The following is a 15,163-nucleotide window of genomic DNA, read 5'->3' as shown; positions in this document are numbered from 1 at the left end:
CCGGTAGGCATTGCGCAAGCAATATTGCTCTGCCCGAGCAACCTCTCGCGACCATTCATTTAATTTAACTGCTACCTGCCAGGACAGGTTGTGATGACGCCGCAAGGTTACGTGACCTGTGTGGCGCGACGCCCTCCTGCTATGCCTACAGCTGTTGTGACGCTCCTCCGAACTTACCAGAGCTTCGTCCCATTGGCCGCAGCTTGCCCGACACTCTTACAAGTAACTCACCCGATTAAATTACCAGAATGACTCGGGTAAGCTAGAGTTAACTCGGAGCACAAGACAACAGGCAGAAGTCAAGACCAGATCACAAGATTCTTGATCGGCGTTAGTACGTCAGTAGCAGTGCGCTCGCACTAAAAAAAAAAGAATTTCGATGCCGAATAAATCACTATATATAAACACGAAAAGCAGGGTTGAGATAAAAATGATCTCTCCTTGAAAAAATCGCTGAGCATGAAAACAATTTTTTTTGCTCTGAAAAGTGATATTATGACGCATTGCCTAAAATTATATCATACGACGCCGCTCAAAAAATTATTGAGGATTAGGTGGAGACAATTTATAGCAACTACAAAACTGCTAACGATTCGCTTTGTTTTACATATTAGGCACCTTGCACGCTTTTGGTTTCAGCTCTGGCACAAGCGTGGGCTGAAGTAAGCAGTAAACAAAGTTTGTGGCTGCTGTGTAGCTTTTACTTATCGGAACACATGTAAAATATCTTACATGTTGTGCAAATATTCATGCTGTGACAAGTGTTATTTTTTTGCGAACTGGTGGAGATGCGGTTTGGCCAGCGCTGCATACATAGTTTTCTTGTAACTACGTCCACCTGCTGCGTATTGGCTTTTCGGGATTTCAGGCCGGAATTAATCCAGCGCTACTTTCTTTTGTTGAACACTATTAAGATGCATTTTCAAAAAATATTTTTGCAGTTGGCAGGCTTGAGAAACGGGCCCTGTAAAGCAGCAGCTTTTCCAGACAGCCCAGCCAACTGTAAGAATCATATAAAATGGCGGTGTAGAGGAGTGATCCACCACATTCCAATGCGCTTTAAAGCACCACCGTTTTAATGTTGCTTTTATGCGGCGTATACCCCATTTCTACGACCTGGAATGTGCGGCGTGCTCTTGTTCTTTAAAATTCTCCTCGGGCACAAAAAGTAGAGCTTTGTGTTGTTTTATTTTTGTCGGTGGACTGGAAGGGATTGGTTTCTAAGCTTGAAAAAAAAAGCTTCCAGCAGGGGTACAAAAGCAGTGGACGGCAGACCATTGGTTTCTTTGCTCCTACATGCTCGAAAAGAAGCGTCACTGGGGCCGCTCGGCTATGCCCCGTTTCCTTTCAGCAAGTAATCTGGTGATTTTTTTTTTAGCTTTGCAAAGAGAATTACCTCGCACAACCTTTATGCTACAGTATCCTGTCTGAAAACCAACGGATCAAAACCAGGCGCTCTCGACTTGAAACGTGAAATGAGAAATTACGCCTGCAATAAAAACACAAAGCATTGCTTAAGTTATCGCGATAGAAAAAAGAAAGCATCTACATTTCGAAAGAACAGCACAGAAATAAAAACGTCTTACCCTGGATCAAGACATTCTGTTAAAAATAGTACCAGGAAAAGCGTTTTCGAGATCTGAGTCGTAAAGTATTAAGGGAATGTTTATTTTCCTTCGAGCTTAAAGCAACGCTGTTTTTGATCTGGTGAGTAAAAGGGGGCTAAGAAGCCAGTTATTTCTACAGACAGACGAATAATGTTTGAGCTTTTATGTTTATTTGAGCCCATAGCATCATTAATTTCATGTAATATAATAAATGTTGAAGATTCCCGCTCATGAATACGTGTTACAGGCAGAAAGCAGAAAGCTGCACAGCTCTCTGACAGGTAAATAGAGCCTGAATACAATTGCGAAGCGAATAAATGAACTGTTATTAGGCCTTTTGTCAAACCCATCTTGACGATTTCATTTTCCGATTATTTCTTCCGTGGGGTACTCATGACATGCAGTTGCAAGCAGCTAAGCCTAATTGTTTTGTCTGCAGGGCACTTAACAGGAAGCGCAATGTAGGCTGAAAGAAGCCGCCTTTACATGAGAGCAAGTACTAAAAATTTAACTTGCAAGGCAGTTGTGTTAATGGACTACGTGGATGACTGTCAAGGAGTTAGGCATGGCCTCTCAATGGTCACTCAATGGGTCACAGGGATGGCCAAAATGCTAATACCCATCGCCGCGCAAAGCAGCTCGCAAGAGAGACGCCGCTCCATTGGAAACGTAGGTCATTTGTGAAACTGTACGTCTGAGGAAGTAGTAAATGAACCGACGCTGATTTTTGTGCGTGTGCTTGCACGCATTTTGAAATATGGTTTACATTCTATTCCTCGCAAAGTCTGCCTTTTACTAACAGGGCTTCTTGGGAGGCAATGAGAGGACAAACATGTCTTAGCTAGTTCGTGTCCATATTTATTATATATTGTCACTGCAGGGACTTCCGTCAAAAGCGCTCCTCAGAAGGACTTCCGGTGGCCTGTGGCCTAAGTACGGCACACTGACATAGCTGTCAAACATATACTTCACGAAATGAAAGGCGCAGTAACTGTCTCGATTGCTGGTGGACACATCGACCTCACTGAAAGGGAAAGGAGCGAGGTGGCAGTAAAAGAAGGAAAAGTGACAGAGATGCAGTAGTGGAGGGCTTTGAAAGAATTTCGACTAATAGGGGATATTTAACGTGCACTTACATCGCACAACACGCAGACACCTTTGTGTTTCTGCTCCATCGAAACACGGCTACCGCAGGGTTCGAACTCGAGCACTCCGCCTCAGTAGCCGAGCGCCCTAACCACTAAGCCACCGCGGTAGGCCAGCAGTCGTACGTTACTGGTGTCAGTATCATTTTGAAAGGCGAACAACTCGAGGTACAACTCTATGCTACGTACGACAGCGGAGCGGTAGCTTCTGGAGAAGTGGAAACCCGCACTCGGCCTAAAACTCTAGGATGCTTTGAAAGTTGTAAAAAGAGAACAATATGTGTTAGCAAGAATTGTTCAGTGAACCTAGGACTTTGAGACAACGGAGATGATGCAGAAGAGGGCATATAATTCATTCAGGCTGGCCTTCCGCCAATACATATTTTGCTAGGATTGAAGGCAGCCGATCGCCTCCAAGCCAATTCGCGGGCAAATGTGTACTTCAGCTATATGAAGGCGCTTTACCCTTTATCCCGCAGAGATCGCTTGCAATGTCAGCGTCGCTTACCAGGCCAGAAATCAATTCTTGCCGAATACTGGATTGCTTCCTACACAGTTGATAATACAGCTTGTTGCATAGCATTGCAACAGTGGTAAGGCTCGAGCCGAGTACGTGTGCCCGCCACGGTGGGGCCCCTTCACACATGGGCTATATTTAAAAAGTGCGGAAGAACCTTCAGTGGTCTTGGTTATTTTTCATCGGAGAGGCTACCACCTCCTCACTGCAAGCGTGGGGGTCAATTCAGTTACCTCAAGGCCACGTGCGCATTCCTAGCTGGAAGTGCATTTGGCAGCACAAGTTATTAGAGCCCTGCACGGTCCGAAATTATTGCCCAGCCCTGGTCCGGGCCCACGAGTCTCTTCCGTTAGCCGCCAGAGCCTGACCCGGTGTCACAAATATAGGCCCGCGCCCGGTCCGAGGAAAGTCTAACGGTCACAGCACAGCCTCGTACGCTAAGTTCTCAGGCCCAGCTCAGGCCCGACTCAGGCCCGGAAACAAGTCGAGATAAAAGGACACTTATGTTGTGCCCGTGGTTCTTGTATGTATTGAAGCGAAAAACAGCTTCCGTAAAACATTCAAGGCATACAGGCATGAAATTTTTTCATTTTTGTTTCCGTTTCGTCTTTTTGCGAAGAAAGCGGTGTCTCGAATGCTGTGGAATCACGGGGAACTTGGCGAAAGTATTGCACTGACGGTCGTTTTTTGTTCCGTTGTTACGATTTTGTTTTTTGCAGGCTTGCATGCAGCAAATTTTGAACTCGCAGTTGATTTACAATAGTAGAACCGCAAAAGGTCAGATTCACAAGGCAATCAAATAACAAAACCCGCACTGCTGTCTTTTCTAACAGCAGAAGCCTCAATGTCACCTTCATGGACCGGTGTCGGCGCTGCAATCGAGGCACCTGTGAAAATATTCTTGGCTCTGTCGAGAAAATACAGGTATATATTCTCCTGAGAATGTCAAGCAGTAGTAGTGCAGCGCAGTGTTCGCTTCTGAATCCCTCGGGCTGAAGGCTAGATGACCAAGTAGCTTTTCAATTGGTACAAAGTCTCAAACCAGAATTCATAGCATTACTTCTTTAGGACGTTCAAGAGATCGCTGTAGGCTTTTAATATAGAATTATCATCGTGAGCTTTTAAACAGTGATTTCGTTTCTGAGTAGCGAGGTGGCAACTTATATCTTATTCTTTACAGTGATAAGTAATTATTGTATGGCTGCATAGAACTTGTAATGAGGTAGAAACTTGTGCTTGTTGGTTCTGACGTAAAACCATTGTTGTAGCGCAACACACGACAGGGACAGAGTGTGCCCTTTCGTTCTGTGCTCTTGTCGTCCGCTGCGCTACAACGATCGTTTCATGAAACTTGTCTCTTTACTGAGCAAACGTAAAACGGAAAAGAGGTGGTCTAATGCTTTTCAGGATATTTTGTTTATATATATATATATATATATATATATATATATATATATTACCATTTCTTTTCTATATTACCATTCTATATATATATATATTGCCACCTGGTGTGCTCAGGTGGCGCTGAAGTGTCTTCGAAGACGTTGAAGTGTCTCGCGCTGGCTGGCTGGCTGCTTGCTGTATTCTGCTGGTTAGCGACCTGTCTCCCTGTTTTCCGTTACATATTTTGGTGTAGGCGCTGGGTAAAGATCCCTGTATATGTCTCATACTCCTCCGGATACCCTGGGCTCCAGTCCTTCGCTAGTGGACACCCCCGTGCACCGTGCTAGCCGGAGAAATCAAGGCCTACCTCCCGAACACGGGCTTTTGGAGTCTGCCAGAGCACCCACCCATCGACCTGTCATGCCAGCTGCTGCCTACTACACCTTGCAGAATCCGCGACTGCCCAAACCATTCCACGGCAGTCAGCTCGAAGACGTAGAGGACTGGCTTCTCGAGTTTGAACGCGTGGCCTCATTCAACCAGTGGGACGACGCCGCTAAACTTCGAAACGTCTTCTTTAGTCTCGAGGATGGTGCACGTACCTGGTACGAAAACCGAGAAGACGCCCTAACATCATGGCACGAGTTCCGCCGACGCCTGCTGGAGACCTACACCAGCACGGATCGTCGAGAACGGGCTGAACGGGCTTTGCAGTCTCGCATTCAGATGCCGAATGAGACTGTAAGCATGTACGTGGAGGATATGACTCGGCTCTTCCGGCGAGCTGACCCGGCCATGCCCGAAGATAAAAAGGTGCGCCATCTCATGCGCGGCGTTAAAGAGCAACTTTTCGCTGGCCTCGTGCGCAGTCCACCTGGGACTGTTGCTGAGTTTCTCTCGGAGGCGGTCACGATGGAGAAGATGCTCTTGCGGCGGTCTACCACCTACGACCGGCCGGTACTCGCCGCTTCACTTACAGAGCCGCTTCCTGCCTTCGGGGCTAACCCTGGTCTTCTCCGCGACCTGATCCGCTCCGTTGTGCGCGAAGAGCTCCAGGCGCTTTTCGGTGCTCCCCTGCCGACGGCCGGCTCTCTCGCTAGCCTGGTCCGCGAAGAGGTTCAAGCCTTGAGACCTTCGTTCCCGTCCGTTGACCCGCCGCCTTTACCAACGGAGTGCCGTCGTCCAACGTACGCTGAAGCCTTGCAACGTCCTGCGCCCTCTTCGGCGCAGTTTCCTCCGTCCAATCAAGGCTCGCTGTTTTCCGCACACCCCGACACGTACTACATCGACAATCGACGATCACCCCAGCGGAAGACGGACCTGTGGCGTGCTCCGGATCGGCGGCGTCTCTGCTTTCACTGCGGGGAACCCGGTCATCTGTATCGCCAGTGCCCGTATCGACAGCTTGGGCTGCAGGGGTTCCCTATCGACATGCCCCGTCCACCAAGAGGTCAACGACCCCGGGAGATCGAGGACTACGTAGCCCAGCAGCGCATGGCGACAATTCCCCAGCGGCAGTCTCGGTCTCCATCACCACGCCGACCTTCGCCACAGCCCCAAAGCTCCTCCTGGATGGCGCAGAGACGGTCGCCAAGTCCCCGCCGGGAAAACTAAAGAGAGCGACCTCAGGGGGCGAGGCCGCTGGCAATCGATACGAACAAGACCCCCCGACAACGCGAACAGCGACCGACCGCGATTTAAAGGCAACGACTGCAGTACCTGAACTCGGAGATCGATTCTCGTTGGATATACCCGTGCTTCTCGATGGCTATAAGGTTAGTGCTTTGGTGGACACTGGCGCTGATTTCTCGATTTTAAGCGGAAAGCTAGCGGCGCTTCTTAAAAAAGTAATGACACCATGGTCCGGCACGCAGATTCGCACGGCTGGCGGACATGTCGTAACTCCGCTTGGCCTATGCACAGCAAGAGTCCAAATTCGCAGCTCCACATTTGTTGTCAGCTGCCTAGTTCTACCGAACTGCTCCCGTGACTGTATCCTTGGCGTTGATTTTCTCCGAGAGTATGGAGCTATTATTGACCTCCGAAAGCGCACTGTCACATTTTCTACCGAGAAAGCTGATGTTTACTCCGAGGACTGTCCACGCCGCGCCGCCCTTAGAATATCCGCCGAGAGCGTTTGGATTCCGCCACGCGCCAGCGTTTTTGTGAGTGTTCACTGCGACGGACTACGTGAAGGGACAGCGGTCGCAGAGGGCAACCTGTCCCTTTTGCTCACCCACGGCATCTGCTCAGCGCGAGGTCTCATCCATCTCCGCGACGGCTGCTCTGAGCTCCTGGTGACTAACTTCTCTAACGAGCCCCGGCACCTTTTTCGTGCTACTGCCATCGCATTCGCCGACCCCTTAGCGGAGGTTTCTGAATGTTTCGCGTTCGAAGCTGTTAGACCTGTGCGCCCATCCCTTGACATCAGCCCGGACCTTTCGGTGACTCAACAGCGAGAACTACATGCCCTCCTACTTGAATACTCCTCCTGTTTCGCTTCTTCGTCGAAAGTCCGGCAAACGGCTCTTCTCAAGCACCGCATCATTACGCCCGACGATGCCCGCCCCATCCATCAGCAGCCGTACCGTATCTCACCGAAGGAGCGTGAGGCGATCCAAACGCAGGTGAAGGAGATGCTTTCAGATGGAATCATTCAACCTTCCAGCAGCCCCTGGTCTTCACCTGTCGTGCTGGTGAAGAAAAAGGATGGGACACTCCGCTTCTGCGTGGATTATCGGAAACTGAACAACATCACCAAAAAAGACGTCTACCCGCTGCCTCGTATCGACGACTCGCTCGACAGACTTCGTCGCGCCCAGTACTTCTCCTCCATTGATTTAAAGAGTGGGTACTGGCATATAGAGGTCGACGAGCGGGACCGCGAAAAAACGGCGTTCGTGACACCCGACGGACTGTACGAATTTAAAGTGCTACCTTTTGGGCTATGTTCAGCGCCGGCAACTTTCCAGCGGATGATGGATACCGTTCTCGCTGGACTAAAATGGCAAACTTGTTTGGTTTATCTCGATGATGTCGTCGTATTTTCCGAAACCTTTGCCGAACACCTTGAACGCCTGAGGACAGTATTAGATGCCCTCCGATCGGCCGACTTAACGCTAAAGCCCGAGAAGTGCCACTTTGGGTACAAAGAGTTGAAGTTTCTCGGTCACCTCGTGAGTGCCGATGGCGTTAAGCCCGACCCCGAGAAAACTGCTGCCGTCGCCAACTTTCCTGTTCCTGCAACAAAGAAAAGTGTGCAACGTTTTTTGGGTCTGTGCGCATATTACCGCCGCTTCATCGCCGACTTTTCAAAGATTGCCGCACCCCTGTACCACCTCACGCGCAATGATACACAGTTCGTGTGGGCTGCCGAGCAGCAGGAGGCTTTTGCCGAGCTGCGCAGACGACTGCTAACATCCCCTGTTCTTGCGCACTTTGATGAAGAGGCTGAAACCGAAGTCCACACCGACGCGAGCAACGTCGGCCTCGGCGCCGTACTCGTCCAACACCAAGGTGGCGTGGAAAGGGTCATCGCGTATGCAAGCCGCACGCTTTCTCGCGCTGAAACAAACTATTCGACCACAGAAAAAGAATGCCTTGCGGTTATGTGGGCAACCATGAAATTTCGTCCGTACCTCTACGGCCGCCCGTTCAAAGTAGTTACCGACCACCATTCGTTGTGCTGGCTTGCAAATCTTCGCGACCCATCGGGGCGCCTAGCCCGATGGAGCCTCCGCCTCCAAGAATTCGATTACACCATTGTGCACAAATCTGGCCAGACGCACGAAGACGCTGACGCACTCTCTCGCGCGCCCGTCGGGTTAGCGGATGATAGCATAGAGGACGAGAGTGGTTTTATTGGAGTTGTCAGCGCCTTAGACCTAATGACCCGCCAGCGAGCTGACCCAGACCTGCGACCTATCATTGATTATCTGGAGGGCCGAGCTTCTGTCGTACCCCGACAATTTTCTAGAAACCTGCCGGCCTTCTGTCTCCGGAACGGCATTTTGTTTAAGAAAAACTCCAGCACTGTTGACCGAGCGCACCTCCTCGTCGTTCCGGCAGATCTCCGCGCCGATATCCTTCTTGTTTGTCACGATGAGCCGACCTCCGGCCACTTGGGCTTTGCCCGCACACTTGCACGCGTGCGCCAGGCGTATTATTGGCCCAAACTTTCTCACGCCGTCCAGCGTTACGTCAGAGGCTGCCGCGATTGCCAACGTCGTAAGGCGCCTCCTCTCAAGCCAGCGGGCTTGCTCCAACCTATTGAACCCCCTCGGACGCCTTTTGATCAAGTCGGCATCGATCTTCTGGGCCCATTCCCTGTGTCATCGGCCGGTCATAAATGGATCATAGTCGCGACCGACTATTTAACAAGGTATGCGGAAACTAAAGCGGTGCAGCGCGGTACGTCATCTGAGATCGCCCAGTTTTTTATGCAACAAATCGTGCTGCGTCATGGCGCACCGTCCCACGTAATCACTGATCGAGGTACGGCGTTTACGGCACAGCTCATGCGCGACGTGTTCGAGCTCAGTCACACGAACCATCGCAAAACTACTGCCTATCACCCACAGACGAACGGGCTCACAGAGAGACTCAACAGAACGATCGCCGACATGATCGCAATGTACATAGACTCGCAGCACAAAACCTGGGACGAGATTCTCCCGTACGTCCCATACGCTTACAACACGGCCACCCAGGAGACGACCCGATTTACACCATTTCGTCTGGTCTACGGACGTGACGTTCAGACGATGCTGGATGCAATGCTTCCATGCAGCACTGATGACCACCCACTCACGCCAGACGCCGAGCAGTTCGCTCAGCGCGCCGAGGAAGCACGTCAACTTGCCCGTCTTCACATTCAGCGGCAGCAGGGCACGGATGCACGCCGCTACAACCTCCGTCATCGGCACGTCGAATACCATCCGGGAGACCAAGTTTGGGTGTGGACCCCGGTACGCCGCCCAGGCTTGTCTGAAAAACTGATGTGCCGTTACTTTGGACCGTACCGAGTTTTGCGCCGCGTCACCGAAGTGACCTACGAAGTTCTTCCTGACGGGACTGTGCAGCCTCAGTGTCGTCCACCCCGCTCTGAGGTTGTGCACGTTGTCCGCATGAAACCCTACTTCACGCGGTAATGGATAGTACGCTCAGTGTTCTGCTAGTTTTCGCGTGGGACACCTTCGCCCACCTCCCTTGTACATTTTTGTGTGCTTGTGCTGTTTTTTTTTTCTCTTTCCACTGCCCATACTGCAACCCCGCTTTTGTTTTTCTTTTTTTTTGGAGGGGGAGTAATGCCACCTGGTGTTCTCAGGTGGCGCTGAAGTGTCTTGTTAGCGACCTGTCTCCCTGTTTTCCGTTACAATATATATATATATATATATATATATATATATATATATATATATATATATATATATATATATATATATATATATATATATATATATATATATATATATATTACCATTTCTTTTATGGGCAGAGGGAGCTAAGTGCTAATTTTTTACTTTTATTGTCGACAGATTATAGTATGCAGAGGTGATGTAAGAAATATATTTTCTGCAGGTTTAATTGCTTATTCTTATACAGCATTCATAACTCGACTGAAAGCTCTGATCACCACAAGGTGTCCTAGCTTGAATGTAACAGATAAGCTGAAGTTGAACTGTACTCTTTAAATGATTCTGCTTTCCTCTCTTTGCGTGTACTGTGCTGCTTGCTCAATAGCGTTGCAGAGTTATCTCGCGGTCATAGTGGTCACACGATACATGAAATAAAGTTCAAGGGACTGACAAGGCAACTGTGGCTAGAAAACACAGTAGCAGAGAGAGTTGGCCGGAACGGCGTTCCACTTGAAAACAACCTGAGTGGCAACCCACTTAAAAAGTATCCAAAACGCATAGAAAATACCGTTACACAAAATTTAGGAAGATGTAGATCACAGTTCCAGCCATATAGGCGGAAATTTTTGCAAAAACGTACCAGCTGCTTGTTGTATCCACTTGTGAAACCAGACTAAGAGTTGCTGAAAACGGCGTCGTCGCTTCGGCGGACGCGGTTTTGCGGCGCGCGTCTCTCTCGCTCTTTCCTGTCACGTCTGTTTCAACTCTCCTCTGTCTGCACGTGGCAGCAATTGCGGCTCAGCTCGAGCCAGAGGGCAGGCCCGTGCGCTTTCCCTTCCATTATTCCTGCCGTCTCAACAACAACAAAACAACAACAACCAGACTAAGAGTCTAATATACCTGGCCGCAATCCTAAGGAATCTCGCCAATACCCGAAGTGGCACTGCGTGTGTTTCTTTGAAGAAGGCTGTTTGTTTTCAACGGGATGGTATAGATTTTGGCGTATTTTTAGGGGGCTGATCAAACAGCATTGGCTCTGTGGCGTTTGGCTACGCATTCGCATTTTTGTAGCTGTGGGACTGGTTATGAAGGTTAGTGGATTTCCTCGAAAGAATTTTCATCCTCACGTAAGCTTCCTAAAGTCTGCACTGTCCACGCAAATTAAAAAAAAAGAGCTGTGTTCAAAGAAACATGTTAACGGCTTTACTGTCCGTGGTAGGAGTGTTATCTATCATATTAACTTCAAGTGTGGAGGAGTATACAATAGGTACACCAGGAGATACTTCAGTGAACTGTTAATAGGCCGCCACCACCGTGTACGTGAAGTGCAAGCGCTTTAAGAAGTGCAAGCTGGTGTATGAAAAAACCAATAATGAAGCGCGTGCACAAAAGAAAAAAAAAGATAATACTCGAAGCGCTACTGACAGCCAAGGCGGAGACCAGTATGCTAACACTGCTTTATTTTTATTGAGTGACAAGCAAGGCTTCTTTTTAGAACTGCATTAATATCACACTCCTTTACTGTTATTTGTATTTTAAATTTTGTTTGAAAAACCCACCACGTATTTTGTCCTTTCACTGCTTATCGCATTGCTTAGACTGAGCTTTTGCCGCTACCTAAGCCCCTTGTTAAAAATTTTTTTGTTTCCTTTGTGTTCCTAATTTTTACATTTAGGTTGCCTTTTGCTTGGATATTTTCACAATCCCCTCGCGGTGCTTTAGTTAAGCTACACTCATTCTTTTTTTTATTTTCACCTTGTCGCTGTACCGACAAATTTTGCAGCTCTTGGTTTACAGGTCATCGTGTGCTTGTGTTTACCTTGTTTCATGTTCGCATAAAAGATGTTTTTACGATTTCTCTATCTATACCGCTTCTGTTAATGTTCTTGTTTCTTCTTGGTTCCTCAATGCATCTAGGTCACAATTAGTGCATAAATGCGACCTCTTATTCGCAATAACTTGTAAGTTTCAGTGCCCGTCCTTTCCGTCAGTCCTTATCTCTTCCTGTTCGCGCTAATTTTTCTAGGCTAATATGCATAGACAACAAAGGCTAAAAAATTCTAATTCGTTTTATGCGATATGTCACTACACCTTAGTACTTGTTTCTTCGCTAGACATCAGAATGCTTGGAGATTGCTTTTCTTAGCTCATATGGCCGGCATGGGGCCAGGCCCGGCTCTCTATGTTAGGCAGTGACCGCAATTGTTCGTGGCAGTGAACAGTCCCCGCGGTAGTAAGAATACGCTAAATATAGGAAACAGCTTCACTACAACAAAAGAGCAAGTGGTTACGCGAGATACAGCAAACATCAAAGCTACCAGGAGCACAAACAAATACAAGCGTTCTCTTAGCGTGAATATTTACGCTACAGATCGTACACATACAGGTGCAGGCGTCGTCCTCCCCTTTCGCTCTTACGAGGGCGACTGCCTTCGGGATTGTGATGGCGCTAAGGAAAACACTGCGCGGATGACAGGCTTCTTCGATTTTTGTCTGTGTTCATTCCATCGATTCGATTACACGGCCTCTTGCTGTGGTTTTATTTTGTTGCATCAAGAAGGTGTTGTACAGGATTAGTGGCTCAGACAGCCCCATCTCATGTCTGCGGACAGCAACTGGGCCCCCGGATCGATATATAGCGTCAAGAGCAGAAGCATGCACTTCCGTTCGGAAGATCTTGCTCCGCGAGGAGATCGTGCGGATTGGGGAGGGAGGGTTAGATAGGTGTGCAGAGTGCGAGCTGAGCTCGTCCACGTTCCACGGTATAGCGGCTCCTTGAAAGCGGCCACTCGGACACGCATAAAAGGACACAGAAGCACAGAGAGCTTCTTTGCATCCGAGCACGTGTACAAGAGGTTTGTGCGCGAAAAAGAAGTGAATTGATCTCGCAGACATTCGGATCTAAAGCACTCCTCTTGTAATTTACTTCCTACCTGAGTTCCGAATCCTGGCCTTGTATGACTTCTGAGTGATTTTCGGCCCAGGGATACTCGCAAGTGTTTATCGCCGGTGTTGAAAATATTGCCCTAGGCGACCGAAATGAACAAGAAATGCGCAGCGCGAAATTTTCTTTTCTGTTTCGTTGGTTCGGCTATTTACAGTAGCCCAAAACAATTTAGGATAAGATTTTGAAACGATAGAATCCAGAAGTTCTCGAGAGAAACAGGTCCAACGTTTCGCTTCAATTTAACCCCCCCCCCCCCCCCCCCCCCCCACCAAAAAAGAAACGCAACACAAGTGCGCAATGCCGACATGAACACGTGTCAAGTCCGGGAAGCACATATAGATTTTCTGCGCCTTAAAGGTTCAAAGGTTAGAGTGTGGCTTCTCCTCTGAAATGTTATCCCTAAGGTAGCTGCATCAGCGTGTGCAATGGTAATTGGGGCTCACGGCCGTACAAAAGATAGAACGGTGAGTAACCGGCAGGGTCATGACGAAAAGAATTATAGCCGAAAGTAACGTATGGAAGGGCAATGTCCCTGTCCCGATGGTCCGGGGAAATGTATATTGCGAGCATATCCGTGAGAGTGCGGTTGAGGCGCTCTGTGAGGCCGTTGGTTTGGGGATGATAGGTGGTGGTCAGCTTATGTTTACTCGCGCAGGAACAGAGAATGCCGTCGACAACTTTAGACAGAAAGCAACGGCCGCGGTCGGTGAGAAGTTGGCGGGGTGCACCATGACGGAGGATGAGGTCGTACAGGAGAAAGTCGGCAACGCAAGTAGCAGTACTGGTTGGGAGGGCCCGCGTGATTGCGTAGCGAGTGGCATAATCGGTGGCAACGGCAATCCATTTGTTTCTGGAGGTGGACTCAGCAAACGAACCCAAAAGATCCAAGCCAACACGACAGAAAGGTTCAGGGAGCACGTCAACAGGTTGGAGCATACCAGCTGAGAGAGTGGCAGGACGTTTCCGGCGCTGGCACTGGTCGCAGGCACGAACATAGTGGCGTACGGAGTGGTAGAGGCGGGGCCAAAAGAAGCGACGACTCACGCGGGCCTAAGTACGCGAGACACCCAGATGTCCAGCAGTGGAGAGGTCTTTTGTTTATATACAATGTCAAAAAATGGCAATAAAACAACAGAATTTTTCAATTCTGTTGTTTTATTGCCATTTTTTGACATTGTATATAAATGCATGCCAAAACGTTCACTGTTTGCGCACTGCAAAATGTGCATCTTTCACTTTATCTTATAAGCTTAATAATACGAGACAGTCTACGGTACTCAAACCTTCTTACCTGTCCAGCCAGTGAATCCTTTAACTTGTGTTAGCTCTTCCTTACAGTGTTTTCAAACCTTGGGATCGAAAACAACGCAACTCATACACAAAATTGAAGTCATTTTTGTGCTATATATTTTAGAACATTCAAGAGTGATTTTATGAATTCTTGCGCTTTATACTTTTTGTGGAAAAAATCTTACAGCCGACTACCGAATGTAGACGCTAGAAATTTGGCGTATATTTTCCTTTTTTTTTATGGGTAGAAATTACATAAAAAGTCACAATTCTAGTATTTTACGAGTCTCAGGAGCACTATGAATGCAACGCTACCCAATGTTACGTACCAAGACATCTAGCTTGCACGCTAAGCATTGTCATACTTCAGACTGAGACAGTGCAATCTGGCAATATGTATACGGGCACAATAATAGCCAGTATGTGAAGGCAAGTCGCTGTTATAATTTTTTATGTCGTAGGAAAGAGAAGTTTTCAAAACTCTCTACGGGCAAGCATTGATGAAAGAACCTATCAGCGGCACGTAACCTAAAATGCACTGCAAAATAAGACCGATCAAGAAATGACCGCCTCCTGTAAAAGTAAGGCCTGGTAGAAAATATATACCGGACAAAGGGTGTCGCTGTTGCAAACTCCTAACCCGAAAAAAACAAAAAAAAGCCCTCTTGTGCTAAGCTTTTGGGCAGCTCGACTGGCCAGTCAATACGGCTTGGTTTCGGAAACCATAGGTCTCACCCATACTATTCGGAGAAAATGCCTCGAGTAAGTGACAGAATGCCGCAGGAAAACAATAAAACGGAGCTTGGGCATGAAAGTCGATGAGAGCAGATGCAAGACTTTTCGCGTTCGGCCCAAAAACTCAATTCCTAGCGCGATTTCGCACTGCGAGCGAAGCTTTTCACATAGTTGCACAAAAA

This window comes from Amblyomma americanum, chromosome 3 (genome assembly GCF_052857255.1).
Source record: "Amblyomma americanum isolate KBUSLIRL-KWMA chromosome 3, ASM5285725v1, whole genome shotgun sequence".
NCBI lineage: Eukaryota > Metazoa > Arthropoda > Arachnida > Ixodida > Ixodidae > Amblyomma > Amblyomma americanum.
Note: the sequence above shows the minus strand (reverse complement) of the source record.